We start from the raw sequence: 15,635 nt of genomic DNA, 5'->3' as shown, positions 1-15,635 counted from the left end.
GTGAGTCCCCAGTGCCAATGATGGCAGCAATACCTGGCATGCGGGAGGTGCTCGACAGATATGGTCAACAGAGCCCTGACTCCTCCCAGAGGAGCATAAACACAATTGTCCATCCCCAGCAGAAACGCTCTCCACCCTCTCTCTCTACTAGCCTCACCTAGGCAGCAACGCACTGGGTTTCCAGCTTTGTTCTGTGCAGTGTGAGCATGAAGTGCTGGTGTGTGCTGGCAAATGAATGTATCGGACTGATCCAGCCCAACGGTTTGTAAGCAGAGAGGGGCATCAGAATCTGGGGGCTTAGTCTGAAGCACTGATGGCTGCCCCAACTTCCACCACTGCTCCTTGGTGATCCTGTCCAGGACAGACACCCAGGCACCCAGGCGAAGGGAAGGTTCCCTTCTCTGGGAACCTTGGATGTATGTGACTGCAGTCATCCGATATAGGAGGCAAGGGAGAAGAGAAGCTGTGAACAGCACGGAACAGCTGCTGCCGTCTAGGCTTCCATCTGAGGAGCAAACCCCTGTGGCTTGGGGCTGTGGAATGGAGCCTACTCATTATGCTTTGCTAGGACATAGTGAGAGAAAGGCCGCAGGGCATTTACACAGTGCCCACCCCGTGGTAAGTGCATGCTCACATTTCCCATGCACTTAAAGTGATTAAACAATTATTTTCCTCCGGGAATCTTTGCTGATTGCCTTGCCGTGCTTAGGTTAGGAGTTTTCCTGCAGTGGGTGGCCAATACATGAATTTGGCTGGCATGCTGCTGAATAGAGTGTATGCTTTCCCTCCATTGTAAAGAACAGCCCCTCCTTAGTACCCCAGTTTTCACCACTCTTCATGGCAAAATTCATCAAAGAGATTTCTTCAGCCACTTCACGCAATCCTCTGCGTTCTATCTTCCTTTATACTTCTCACTGGGGGAACTTCAAACACTGCCGCCGGCTAATCTACATCCCTATATTTTTGTGGAATATTTTTTAAACAAACCCCAGAAATAATATCACTTTATTCAGCATGTATTTCTAACAGGTAGGAACTTTTAAAAGATATAATAACAGTATCATTATCACACCTACGTAAATTAACAGTAATTCTCTAATCTCCCCTAATACCTTGTCTGCATGTAAAGTTCCCCGGGTGCCTTAAAAATGTCTTTCCCCGTTGCTTAATTTAAACCAGGAAATCAGGTCCACACACTGGGTTTACTTTCTCTTAAGCTCTATTCCTTTCTCCCTCAAGCCCACCCTAATCACTCTTTCCACCACTCTCCCCTTATCAAGGTCACAATTGCTTAAATATTGCTGAAGGCATTGGGCAGTTCCTCATTGTCCTACTATGCCTGGGCATGCCAGGAGTGAGGGCATGGGCATGCCCACAGTGATAGCCTCTGCTGTGGTGATAGCCTCTGCTGTGGTGATAGCCTCTGCTGTGGTGATAGCCTCTGCTGTGGTGATAGCCTCTGCTGTGGTGATAGCCTCTGCTGGGGTGATAGCCTCTGCTGGGGTGATAGCCTCTGCTGGGGTGATAGCCTCTGCTGTGGTGATAGCCTCTGCTGGGGTGATAGCCTCTGCTGGGGTGATAGCCTCTGCTGTGGTGATAGCCTCTGCTGGGGTGATAGCCTCTGCTGTGGTGATAGCCTCTGCTGTGGTGATAGCCTCTGCTGTGGTGATAGCCTCTGCTGGGGTGATAGCCTCTGCTGGGGTGATAGCCTCTGCTGGGGTGATAGCCTCTGCTGGGGTGATAGCCTCTGCTGGGGTGATAGCCTCTGCTGTGGTGATAGCCTCTGCTGGGGTGATAGCCTCTGCTGCGATTCCTGGGGTTTGCCAAGTTTTCTCACCTTCCTTTGGCCACTGCATCTCAGCTCCTATCCCCACTTCCCAGCACTGGCATGTGGCAGGGCTCTGCTCCCTCCTTTTTACCCTTGCCCTTCTCATCACTGTCATTCAGTGTTTCTAGCTCACCCAGAGGCCCACTCAGCATTCCCAGCAAGTGTCTACTGGGCCTCTCAACTTTCACCTTGAATTTCAACACCTGCCCTTCTGATAACTTTGGCTCAGCCCTTGAACTCATCCTCAAACTCTCTCTCAGGCACATGTTGTAAGGCTGGGTTTAAGAAGGCAATGTCATTTTGGCGTAAGAGGGTGGGAGAGTTACTAATGCCATAGACTGATAGCGCCGGGGATCTGAAGAGATTTTAGTCCCTCCAGACCAAGTGAGGTTTCTGAGGAAAGGGAAGATCCAATGCCACACAGTCAGTAACTTAGGTGACTACAGTAAGGTTGCCTGTGATTCCCCTCCCACCTCATGCAACCCTTTGTCACCCCAGAGTCACAGCAGTGTCTGTCAGCTCATGGCAGCAGTGCCTGGAGAGGGGCTGCAGGGGACTTGGCTCATCTGTGGGACATTGGCTCCTGGTCTAAAGCAGGAGGTAAGGAGGGAGGGAGGGAGAATGGGAGGGAGGGTGGTCTACTCACTCCTCAGCTCATTGCCATGTTGCTGCCCCAGTCCTAGCTGCCACCATGCTCTTCTCATATTTTTGCCAACCCCCCGCCTAAATTCCCAGCTTCTGTCTTGTGTTCTCCCCAGTGTATCCTCAACTCAACTCATTCAATATCCCTTTCAAGGATTCCACTCAAAATTATCCTCTGGGTCCATTTTTCTTAACGTTTCACAATAGGCCATAATTCCTTGGACAAGAAACACTGGTGTGATGGCAGGAGAGCTCTTCATTATGTGGGCTGCACGGGGCACTGCAGAATTCTCCACAGGGCCCTGGCCCACTCAAGGTTGGCAGAGACACATCTTCCCACAAGTCTGCCACCCACTTTGAGTTCTGGAATGTCCCCATGCATTTCCAAACTACCTGGTGGACCAGAATTGCAGTTGAGACTCTCTTAGCAGATCTGCTATACCCCTGCACCCTCCCACCTTCCCTACCTACACCCCACTTGGATGATTGGTTTTGCCAATTTGGCACAGTCTAGGTTCACTTGGGAAGGGAGTTTCAGTGACAGATTGTTTAGATCAGATTGGCCTCTGTGGTGGATTGAAAGAAAATCCACTCCAAAGGGAGTCATACTATTAGGAGGTGTGGCCTTGATGGAGGAAGTGTCACTGTGGGGGTGGGCCTTGAGGTCTCTTCTGCTCAAGCTTCCCTCAGTGGGGCTGTCAGCTGACTTCCTGTTGCCTCTGAGTTAAGATGTAGGACTCTCAGCTTCAGCACCACATCTGCCTACATGCTGCCGCCATGCTCCCCGCCATGTCCATGATAATGGGCAGAACTGCTGAAACTGTAAGTAAGCCACCTCAGTTAAATGCTTTCCTTTATAAGAGTTTCCATGGTCATGGTGCATCTTCACAACAATAAAAACCTGACTAAGGGATCATCACAATTTCCTACCTCAGTTAAAGGCGGGAAGACCACTATTGGGTGGTGCCATTCCCTAGGCAGAGGATTTTTGCACTCTGTAGGACTGGACAAGGTAAGCTAAACACAAGTACACATATATTGGTTCATTCCTCTCTGTTTCTTGACTGTGGATGGAATGTTAAGAGTTGCTTCTTGCTGTCTGGACTTCCCACAATGGTGGACCATAACCTGGAACTATGAGCTGACAAAAAACCCTGGCTCTTCTAAGTTGCTTTTGCCAGGGTATTTTTATCACAGCACCAGTGACTAAGACACTCACCAAGCTCTCTGATTGCCCCAGGCTATGCTCCTTTTGCACCTAGACTCTTGTCTAGCTGAAACCACTACACTGTCTTGCTCTGAGCTGTACCCCAGGGAGCCCAGACACTATAACCTTTCCTCCAGGTCTGTGTCAGAGACTACCTTGCCTGTGGGGGCTTCCCAGCATCTGTTTGTATCCCACTTTTTTTTTTTTAACCAGCCAGGCTCTCTTCTCTACTTGTCTTTCCTCCAGAGCAGCTCAGCTAACCCATCAGACACAGTGAGTTTTCATCATTTTATTTGGGGGACTTGCAAGCTTCCTGGAGGGGTCTGGAAATTTTCGGCTCACTTCTATATCCCCATGCCTGGAGCAGTAACTGGAACTTTGTAGATACTCAGTACATGTGTGAACAAATGAGTGCAGACACCGTGGAAATGCGACTTTTAGGGAAGGGAGCTACTTTCTGTGAGACCTTTGTTTGCTTTCTCAGCTCAGCTCAGCTCAGAAAGACCTCCTGAAGGAGGATCTTCAGCCTGCTTGGGAGATTATAACACCCATAGCTTCCGCAACCTTGACAGCAAAGGGAGCCCCAGAGAACAAAGGCATGCTAAGCCAGAGTTTTCTTTTCACCTGAGAAACATCCTCCCTGGATCTTCAATTGCAATTTACCAATGTTCATAGCATGATAGCATGGGAGGGCATTTCAAATGGAGCCCCTCAATTATGTCTGCTTGTCTCCCAACCCTCTTGCTAACAGGAAAGCATACCCCAAATGACTACAGAGAGGCAGGCTGCCCAGAACCTGCCTTCCAAAACTACCAGGAGGCACTGAGGAACCTAGATTCATGGCCATGCAATGTGCTGAGCAGCCATAGAAGGCAGCTCTTTTGGTACCAAATGTGGAAAAAAAAAATCTAAGTAGAGAACAGCAGTTATTTACTACAATCTGTGTAAAAAGAACGATGTACATCCGAGTGCTTGGATTTACCCACAAAGTCAGTTGAAAGATAAGAAAATTGCTCACACTGGTTGCTGGAGAGTGGGGGTAAGATGAGGTGGGGGTAAGTGGCTATATTAAAAAGTGATGGGGGAGGGGGAGATACCCCATCAAACATTGTGTATGCATCTTGACTTTTTCTTTTGCTATATCAATGTGCTATGTATTTGAGGAGAACACATTTTAAAAATTAAAGGGCATAATTAGATTTGATGAAATGCAAATCAACAGGGCTGTGTGAAGAGTCCACAGGCATTGGTGGTGGTGGTGGTGGCGGTGATGGAGCCTTGCACAAGTAGAGGTGACTCGAAGCTAGAGAGTGAGCACCCTGGCACTTCAGCGGGGTTGGATGATTGTCTGCAGGGAAGGGCTGGGAAAGTCCGTGGGTTCCATGCCCACAGCCCAAGCTTAGCAGTTCCCAGACCGTGTGCCCTTGGAACAGAGGCTGAGGAGGGGCCTGTTAGTGCCTAGGCTGTGTGCCCATGCACTCTGGTTTCCGGGCTTGCTCAGTGTTCTGTAGAGAAGTGGGGCTGAACCAAGTCAGAGTCAGCTCAAAGTCCCGTGTAGCAGGAAGTCCTAGGATAGAGTCATTCTGAAAGATGAGTGACGGTGTGGATGAAGTGGTGAGGTGGGCTGGACGGCACAGCGGGGACCCGGAGAAGCTGGCCTCAAATATTTGAAGGGCTGTCAAATGTAAAAGGGAGGAAGGGAGAAGTCCTGTTCTGAGCCTTCTAGATTATTTAGGAGGTGTGGGGATAAGTACTTGTTCTTGCCACTAGAAGGGTCCCCAGTTAACAGGAGGTACTAACCACATTCGGAGTCCTCAGTAGGGCACGGCTGGCCTGTCACGACATCACCATTCCCCTTCAAAAGGAAATACCAGGGCTGTGCCCAAAGTTAGTAAATCACCAAGGCAAGATTCGAATTCGGCTCTGCACCACGGTCACTTAACGTTTTAGGCCCAGCCAGGAGGCTCGTTGGAATACTAGGATTGCAAATCTACCAAAGCCAAGTATAGGAAGAAGACTTGGACTCCTCTGCAGGTACGTTGGGCATAAAAAGACTCTGTGTGTGTGTGTGTGTGTGTGTGTGTGTGTGTGTTGAACAGAAATCGACACCATCTTCATCCAAGACCCTATCAACCCCTCCTTCACTCCCCAACATCCAAAGAGAATCCACAGGCAAACCTGGGCCAGACCTCAACAGCTCTCAGCATCAGGTGCCCAGCCCTGGCCACACGCTCACTGCAAGTCCTGAGGAGGTGCGGCCACCATGCAGTGGTGGAAGGGGTGGGTTGTGAAGGAGTGTAGTGTGAGTGTGGGTTGTGAAGGGGTGTAGTGTGAGTCTGGGGCCGGGTTGGGTGTGGAGGTGGGTGCAGGAGGGAGAGAAGGCTGTCAGGTGGGAGAGGGGAAAGTATGGACCAACACCTGGGGCAATCTAGGCTCTGCAGGCTGGGGGGTCTGGGCGGGGACAGCGCACAGGGGAGGACAATGCTTCTCCCACGCGTGTGACTCAGCAGCGGGCGCGCGCGGGGCGGCGGGGGCGCGCGGCTTTCCCGAGCCTGGGGTGCCCGCCCCCGCGAGGGAGCGTGACGCCATCGGCGCGCAGAGGGGGCGCGTGGGCCGGGAGATCCTGTGCTGTTCGTCAGCAACTCGCCAGCCGCCCACACGCCTAGTCCGTCGTCCTCCGCTCTCGCCCCCAGCCGGGAGTCCCTGGAGTGGGATGGAAGAGGAAGGACTTTCCCCATGCAGGCGGTGGCAGCAGTCCCCAGGCTCGGGAGGGAGGCCACTGAGTGGCTGCAGAGCCCCCTCCTGCAGCTCCTTGCTGGCCACAGGGGGCCCAGTGGAAATTTCCAGGGTTCTTAGCTCTAAAAGCCTCTTCCGGTATTTCCCCTTCATCCCACCCTCAGAGGCTTCACTGTCACACTGTCACACTGTCGCCCTACTTCCAGAAAGCGTTTAGTCTCGCCCAGGCTCACTTCCCAGGGTCTTGAGATGTCTTTCAAGCAGCCCACCAAGGGTTCTGCTTCACTATTCTTGCTGCCAAGGAAGGAAATGAGTAGCCCAGTGGAGTAAGAGGGAAATCGAGGTCCAGACAAGGGCGGGGGAGGGGTTGCTCCAAGGCTGTAATTGGGCACAGTCTTGGCTGTAGGGTCAGAATCCAGTTGCTTAAAAAGATAATGATGTCAGCCTGTACCTGCCTCCAGAAGCCCTGGGGGTCAGAGTTCAGGTGATGACGTTGCTGGTGTGTGTGTGTGTGTGTGTGTGTGTGTGTGTGTGTGTGTGTGTGTGTGTGTGTACTAGGTAGCATGGAATAGTCAAGGCTGCAGGGCAGGGCCTCTTATATGCATAGGCTCTGCGAGGGGAATCCTGATGCTAGCTAGACCCAACCAAACAATTCCCAACTGCTTTGCAGTTTTTGTTTCTGCTGTTTTTAAATAATCATTGTGTTACATTTTCGGACTGATTGAAAATTGTGGTAGATTGGAACCATTCATCGCGGAAGAAATTGCGGAGTTCCCTGCCTGTGCCAGGGATGGGAGTGCATTCCTGACTGCTGGAAGCAGGAGGCTGGTTTAACCTGGCAAGTTCAAAGAGAGGCAGCTAGTGCCAGGCCCTGGCCACAGGACAGTAAGCAGGGAGAGTCTGCAGAGAAAACCACTGCAGATTTTTCGCCGTTGTACTGTAACATCGAAGCACTGTATCTCTACAGAGAACTCCTGGGGCGCAGCTCAGCTGCAGCTCTACCCAGTTTCTAGGGGGCTTCGTCCCAGGGGTTCATTTTTCCGAGGTCCTAGGAATCCTGCCTTTCTCAGCTAGAATACTGGTGACAACAGGGTGGGTGTGGACATCCAGTTTGGCTGAGGATTACTGAGATGCAATGGGAAACAACTAGCTAGCCAAGAGAGACAAAGCTTGCCATGAAGAGAAGGAAGAAACAAAAGCAAAACTGGCCTTCTGATAGTATGAATTGACCAAACAGGCCTCACTGCGGGTGGGGTAGGTAGGGAGGTGACCTGCCTCACTGCCAGGCCTGCATAGAGCTGGATGCACCTCTAAGCCCATTTCAGTAACACATTAGTGGCACAAACACGCCCATGCCATGTGCACACCGACCACCCTCCACTATTTCCTGGATCTTAACATCACCCAGGGAATAGTTTGAGAAATGCCTGGCCAAGAAGCAGGACTAGAGAGCAGGCAGCCTGGTTCCTATTGTTTCCCAGGCAGAGTGGTGATCCCAATCCCATCTCCTACCTCTGTTCTCCCTCTGCCTTCCTCCCTTTTGCTGGGGTGAAGGATGGAACCTAGATCTTCCTGTGTGCCTTCTGCCATGAGCCAGCCCTTTCCTCCTCCCAGGGATAAGGCCATGATTCAGGGCTCCATCCTGTAGTCATGTTTCTACTGTGACTTGCCCAGGGTGTGTGTGTGTGTGTGTGTGTGTGTGTGTGTGAGTGTGTGTGAGTGTATGTGTGTGTGTGTGTGAGAGTGTGTGTGTGAGTGTGTGTGTGAGTGTGTGTGTGTGTGAGTGTATGTGTGTGAGTGTATGTGTGTGTGAGTGTGTGTGAGTGTATGTGTGTGAGTGTATGTGTGTGTGTGAGTGTATGTGTGTGTGAGTGTGTGTGTGTGTGTGAGTGTGTGTGTGTGAGTGTGTGTGAGTGTATGTGTGTGTGAGTGTATGTGTGTGTGAGTGTGTGTGAGTGTGTGAGTGTGTGTGTGTGTGACTAAGACATTCATTAGAATGTTTTCTGCTTTGTTATCAGTGTATTTCCTAGGGATTAGTCAGAGGCTGGGAATGGAAGTAGAGGCAAACTCTCCTTGCTCATAGTGAGCTCCATTACGGTGGACACATTCTTCTACTGTCCACCATTCAGCCTGAAATGCTGAGCCCCCACATCTGTTCTTTGCATATGCTCCGATGAGAGAAAGTAAGTTCGGTGTTGTTGAGCTAATGGTGAACCTTAGGGAGAGGGAGTTGTCTTCTAGTCAGCTCTTCCTCAGTCCTGACACCATCCCCTTCAGAATCTAAGAACCCTCTTGGCTTCACAGACACCGGATCTATTTATTTATTTATTTATTTATTTATTTATTTATTTATTTCTCAACTAGCATTCCTTCATCGGGTACTGGCTCAGTACTGAGCTGTGCTTTCATCTCCTATATCCTGGAGTTCATGGACCATCAACCCTTGCTGCTGGTAGTCTGTACTTGCTGCTTTATAGCAATGTCTGATGTAGCCATGGGGCATTTTGCCACCCCAAACATTATTTCAAGATCATTGAAAAGAGCAAGAGCTTTCCCAGCACCCTGATGCTTCTTCAGCCCTTCCTTTGTGGCCTTTTCAGCAAAGCCGAGGCTCACTGGGGAGGCTGTCTTCTACAACCCAAGTAACAGTGACTTTTGTGTTCTTCCATACCCACTCTCCCTGTGGGTGAGCTTTGTGTCTTTTCCCTCCTCTTTTTCTCAAGGGGTTTCAATTAAAAAAAATTAGTGGAAATATTCTCAACAACCTCCTTACTGGAGCCCTTATTCTCCTACGCCTCCTGCCCTGGTCTTCAGTCAACCAGTGATGTCAGGCAGCCTTCCCTTCTGGTGAGCACTGCCCTGGGGATTGTCCACAAACACGTTTCTATGGGGAAGTGGGAAAGACTAATAAAGCTGCATGGATGGTTTTTATCCAGTCCTGAAAGTGGCATTTTTACCAAGAGAGATAACCCTGAAGTGCTCCAAACAATCTGTGGGATTTTGGCACAGGGAAGACACTCCGTAGAGTGACTGTGGATCGGCTCCCCCTCTCCAGCCCTCTGAACCCCGGTAGGTAGCTGCAGTTTGCTCTCAAGCACCGTAGAATCATCCTGATGGGATCTTCTAATCCATCACCACAGAGAGTCAGAGCAACAGGATGAAGAGTTAGAGCTCTAAATCTAGTCTTGTGACTAACTAGTTTGGAAGCCTCAGTCACTTCCCCCTCAGACTTGCATTTTCTCATTCACAGAAGGAGAAGTTCAGACCAGGTGGCCTTAAAGCATCCTTCTAGTGCTGACATTTGCTTGATTTCCCAGGGGATCCATGAAGTCCTTTAGTCCCTGCAGCTCTGGACAGGATGGAATAGCCTGATGGCAGCACTGAGCACAGGGATCTTCTCTGGGAAGGGACTTGGTAAGGATGCCTGCATACCCTCTGTCCATAGCAGCCTTCCTGGGGAAAGGCCAGGTACCACTCAGCGCGGCCCTGCTTTTAGTTACATAACCCTCCTGATTCTAGCAAAGAACAACAGCAAAACAGCCTGTTCCCAGAATCCCAACACATACAGGCACACACATACACACTCGGGCACACACACTTACACACACATACACACACACACACACACACACACACACACACTGTACACGTCTTTGCCAATGGTGGCTTTGTAGCCGCAAGCACCTGTGAGAATGAGAAACTCTTCATGTATTTACTTTTTCCCAAAAGTGTCTCGTTTAAGAAAAACATCAGAAAGATGGCTTATATCTTTTAGGGCTGGCCTGAGATAGTAGGGTCCCCTCAGTCCCCTCCCATCATTTAGCATCATTTAACCTCTTCTCTTTTTGGTCTCTCCCTGCATTCCCTCCACCCCTGCCTGTGGTGCGTAGTGAAAGGCCACCCTTCATCCCCAGGAGGAGCAGTCTGCAGAAGGGACTCACCACTGGGCCTGATTTTTATGAACATGGAAGCTGTTTCTCAGGGTACTGTATCCGCCTCACTGGCCACTGTTGTCCCTGTGGGTCACTTTGCCTTTCCCTTGAGGACACTGTGGCTTCCCGTTTTAGGGAAAAAGTCACAGAGCTCCTTCTTCTCAGCAGAGGGCAGGGTGATAACTCATATGTCTTTGATATCCTTAAGAGAAGGGCAAATACTTTTAAAGTGCTGCAGGAGAGCTTGCAGTTAGAGATGCGCTTTCCAGCTGTGAAGTTGTCACATTTCATAGAGCTCACAGGCCATGGTGACTTTGTCCTGCCTGGCCGCTTGACAAGGTCAAGCCTACAAGTCACAGCTCTGGAATAGTTGGGATACATGCTGTCTGGTGTAGAGGAACAAAAGAGCAAGGCACAGATGTACAAAGGGGACCTAACAGACCTAGTGGATTCTAGTCTGCTGCTGGTATCTGAGACTAGATGATGCACTTGGTCTTGGATTCCTTGCACACTGAAGCACTGTGTTGTATGATGTGCTTAATTAGAGCCCAGCATAGTGCTAAATAAGTGAGAGTACATAGTTCCTAACATCACAGCAGCTCCTTAAAGCATCTCCTTTTTCTATGTGCAAAAGCAGGCTGTATATGGGAATAAGGTGAGGCCAGCCGGTCGTCACTAAGACAGGTCTCCTGCCCGGGTGTGCTTCTGAGATCCCAGGTTCTCGGACACTCAGACCTGAAATGTTCTGTGCTTCAGTGGTTTCCCAGAGCTCTTTCTGAGAACTCCAGCTTGTCTGCTCGCTTCACTCCTGTCCTTTTCTTTTTTGAAGGCCGGTAGGACCAGAAATGAAGCCAGCTGTCCCCTTCCTGCATGGAGGTGACAAGCTTTTTGCAGCTTCTGTAGAGGACCTGTACTTGGTGCTTTTCCAGAGTGAAGCAGAAAGTGACTGCAGTGTCCTGAGCTTGGAAGCCTGCCAGAATTCTCCTGGTTGAAAACCTGCCAGAGTGTCCCCAGGACCTCTTACGAAGCTGCTGCCATTCTGTGTCCTGGACCATGGAGTTTATGTCTAGACTGCTGTGGGAAAAAAAAATGTTCTGGCTTCCCAATAAGAGAAGTTAGTGTAAAAACCTCTACATGGGATTTAAACTCAAGAATTGGGTCTCCGTTTAGACCTTGGTCTAACTGCGGGTCCTTGCTTACTCTTCTTTTCCTCAGTACACCTTTTAGCTTCCTCCCCACCCGGCCCTAACCCAGTCTGGCTCCTCTCCTCCCCAGGAAGTGACCTTTGGAACTGAGGTGCACAGATACTTGCTGAATGACCATCTCCAACTGCTGTGCTTCTTGCTTGGGTCGGGGCCACGAGGAACCTGAGCTGGGTTGCCTCTGGGGGGCCCTGTGATTTTGCTTATGTGATATGGGAAGGGCTGGGGGTGAAGAAAGGGAGATGTGATGCATGGGGGGGGGGTCCCCAGAGGCTAAGGAATGGCTTCAATCTCTAAAACTTTGTGCTTTTTTCCCCTCCTTGTATTAAGGGACAGAAAGAGGATCGTTTTGGGCCTTAGCAAAGGTCTGGGCAGCAAATCTTTATAAAGATCTGCTGTGTGCCAGCTTGCAGGAGTGAGCAGAATTCACTCCCTCCTCAAGTGAACCCTCCTCTGACCCCACTTTCTAACTAGTTTGTGGACGTGGATAGACAGATGAGTGGACTTTGGCAACCAGACATTCTAGGCTGGGGACACGCTGAGACTGTCCCTACCCACTGACGTGGCTCAGGCAGGGATGTTCTGTCAGAGGAAGCAATGTCTGCACTCAACACAGATGTCTCCCAGGACTGAATCTGCTAGACGATTTCCTTTCTGACTATCCTTGGCTCTTACTGTTTTCTGACACAGATTCTCACCTCTAGCCAAGAAACTCTTCCGTCTGGTTCCGAGTCTCTGTGTATGCCCATTTCTTTTACTCTGTAATGTGGAGAGAGGATGGCTCTGGGCAGCTGCACTACTCTCTCACACCTGCTTAAATGCTTCTCGATGTTTCTCGTTATATGCCACAGAAGGACCACTTCCTCAGAATTCAGGCTTCTCAACAGACCGAACATCTGATGCATTTAGCCCACTGATAGACTGTCACCCTCTCAAGAGCCATCCCCAGACTTTAGCCAGCATTAATCTGCGGAGCACTAGAGATGACTCAAGATTTGTTTCATGTAGTGCTAGTGGGTGGAGCTCAGTGCTAGAACATGAGCTTAGCATGTACAAGGTCATGGGTTCCATCTCCATTGGGAAAAGGAAATGGGGACCAGAGGAAGAAGGGGGGAGAATTTGAGAGAAGAGAGGGGAAAAGAGAAGAAAGGTAATGAAGAAGGTGAAGGGTGCTCCAGGAAGGTGAGGAAGTAAGAAACAAAGCCACAGTAAATACTAAGGTTCTTGGACATTTACTCTGAGTTGGGGAGCTTGGAGTAAGAGCTGAATTTGAAACACAATGCCCAAATCTGACCTCAAAGTGAGTAATCACCTACCTCTGGGGCTGGAGATGCAGGCAAGCCCAGGGATTCCCAACTAAACACATGACTGAGTAGGTGGGCAAGTGTGCTGTAACAGAAGCTGTGGCCACAAAGGCTGCATAGGGTCATGTGCTTCCACAGAGGGGTCTTTTCCAAGTCAGGCTAAGGCCTGGCTCCAGCCAGGAAAAAGATAATAATCAATTCTGCAGCTGCTGTGAGCTTTGATTGAAAAAAAAAAACAAAAGAGGAAGGAGCTATGTTTGCTGCTTTCATTAAGCAGCATAAGCAGTGGGGGCTCGTGCATTGCAGGAGCAGGAAGCAGGCAGAGAAAGGATGTTAACCCCTAGGGCTTCTGTAACGCTTCTGTACTCACCCGCCTCCACATTGCTGCTTTCTTAGCCTGGATCCCAACACCAACCCCTTTGTGTGTCTCCTAGGGGAAGGAGTGAGAGAGGCCAGGCTGCACACTCATCTCCATCAGATGGCCACTAAACGATCCATCATTTCCCAGGCCCTGAGCTCCTGATTCTTCCAGTGTTGGGCAAGATGAGGAATTGAGGAGAGACACTATATGGCTGTTGTGTTGTGCTGTGCATGTGCACGCATTCGTGTGTGTGTGTGTGTGTGTGTGTGTGTGTGTGTGTGTGTGTGTGTGTGTGTATGCTGTAGATGGTATTTAACAATGCCTGGCTGTTTGAACTTTTTTGCCCATCTGTAGCTGCCTACCTAGGGCACATTCTTCTGTAATGAGGGCAGAGAGGAATAAGCAAAGATTTGCGGCAAAATTATGATCTGAAGCTCTCTCTTGCATCCCTCCCCCCTCTGCATGGTAGAGAACCAACTTCGCTCTTTTGCATGGGCAAAAGAGCAGGTAGGGCCCAGGGGCACAGGTGCTGGTTCTCTTCCCCTCCCCTTCCCTTTTACATGGAGCTCTCTCTCTCTCTCTCTCTCTCTCTCTCTCTCTCTCTCTCTCTCTCTCTCTCTCTCTCCTCTCTCTCTCTCTGCCTGCTGGCTCCATCTAGCCCTGACCTGTAATATAGGATGCACAGAGGATACACCGGTAGAGGCTAGAGTGGGCTAAACACCCAGTGAGCAACAGTGAATCATTCCCAAATTCTATGGGGAAATGTTGGCTGAAGTCAGGCAGAAACATGGGAAAAGAAATGTAATTCCAGGGGCCCAAGGTGTGAGTTATTTTGCAAAGAATGAAAGAAAGTTTCGAGGTAAGTATGTTCTCACTCTTGACGTTTCTGGGTATCTAGGCCTGAGGAAAAGGGGGAAAGCTGGAGAGTCCAGAGAAAGTGAGAAGTTAATGACATGATGAACCCCTCAGTGCCTGGCCAGCTTTCCAGGTAAAATGTTCCCAGCTGCTTCTACACCCCTCCGCCATGATGGTTGGTTCTTATTTTTGCTCCATAGGAAGCAGAAGCAGGACAGGGAAGACAAGGAAGTCACATGGTATTGACATATGAGGCCAAAGAGGAATCCAGGTGATACCTCAATCTCTGAATTCCTAGCAGGAACATCTGTACAGAGGTAGGGCTCTCTAGGACCCCCCTGGGGGCTGCAGAGAGATCTTCATCCAAGAACCAAGCTCTGTCACCAACCCTTCTTGGTCACAGCTTCCCAGTGAGATGCAAAGAAAGTGGGGATTAGTGGGTAAGGAGGAAGATGCCAGATGCCACGAGTAGAGAATTCAGGTGAAAAATCCTAAACATCAGGCTGCTATGGCTGCTCCCAAGGAAGTGGGGTGGAGTACCTGGGAAGAATGTTGTCCTTATCTGAGATGTGGGTGTTGAGGAAAAACTGCCTTGCTGCTTTTCATGCCAAAAAAAAAAAAAAAAAAGACAGCCATAAAACTGAAAGACAAATATGCCATGGAGGATTTTCTCAGATGTTGAGTCAGATGCATTAGGTCTATCAAGCTGGGTCATCCTAGATCTCCACCCCTGGAGTCCTGTGACTCTGGTCATACCTACCCTGTGATCCAGCATGCCTGACCCACCTTCTTAACTCCACAGAGATGGGAGAGACAGTGAGGCAGGGGACAGAGAAGAGGCGAGCTTTTTAAGAAATGCAGCCAACCTTCGCAAGTGTCTTCCAGACGTAAAGCACATACAAGGTGAGTAGGGATGAGGTGCTCGGCTCTCCCCACTTGGCCCCTCCCTGTCCTTTAGCATCGCATCATCTGGCCCGCATTGACCAGGTACTAATTGCCACAGGGCTGTTCTTCCCTCCCCTGTCTAATGAGAGAAGTAATACTGACAGGACTGTCAAGCTTCCCCAACACAGAGAACACAGTCCAGCCCCCTTCAACTCTTCCTCCCACATTCCTATTCCATGGACCTCATGAGTGAAGAAAATTCTCGAGGCCTTAGACTGCACGGCGACAATTAACATTTCTCCTGGAATCCAAGATGAGGTTTCCAAATAACCAAAGAGAACTAGGTCTTGCCATAAGTAGCTACAGCAGGAATTTACAGAGGCATTGCATTCAAGGAACTGTTTCCATCATCATTGTTTCCTTCCCGTGATTGCCAACCACCCTGCACCCAGTTATGCTTCTGAGTCAGAGGCGAGCTCGAGCCAGGTGAGCCCTCAAGCTGTAACAGAGACACCCACAAGTCTGGAAGGTTGTTCCTGTGTCCCCCTTGGGCACTGCAGGGACTCAGAATGAAGATGCTTACTTGTGTCAGCAGGGAGAAAGCTTCCCCAAGTGAGCCACTCCTGGCTTTGACTCCCCCTGCCTCAGATAAAGAGCCACCTCTTTCCCCTGGGCAGCGCTGT

General features: G+C 50.0%; 1 protein-coding gene across 1 annotated transcript in view; it reads right to left on the bottom strand.

The window, feature by feature from the left end:
- The window catches only part of Iqsec3 (IQ motif and Sec7 domain ArfGEF 3), a 94,809-nt gene that overhangs the window by 78,086 nt on the left and 1,088 nt on the right, over positions 1–15,635 (bottom strand). The window lies entirely within an intron of this gene.

The sequence above is a fragment of the Cricetulus griseus genome, chromosome 8 (genome assembly GCF_003668045.3).
Source record: "Cricetulus griseus strain 17A/GY chromosome 8, alternate assembly CriGri-PICRH-1.0, whole genome shotgun sequence".
Taxonomy (NCBI): domain Eukaryota; kingdom Metazoa; phylum Chordata; class Mammalia; order Rodentia; family Cricetidae; genus Cricetulus; species Cricetulus griseus.
This window is presented reverse-complemented; position numbering and strand designations above follow the sequence as displayed.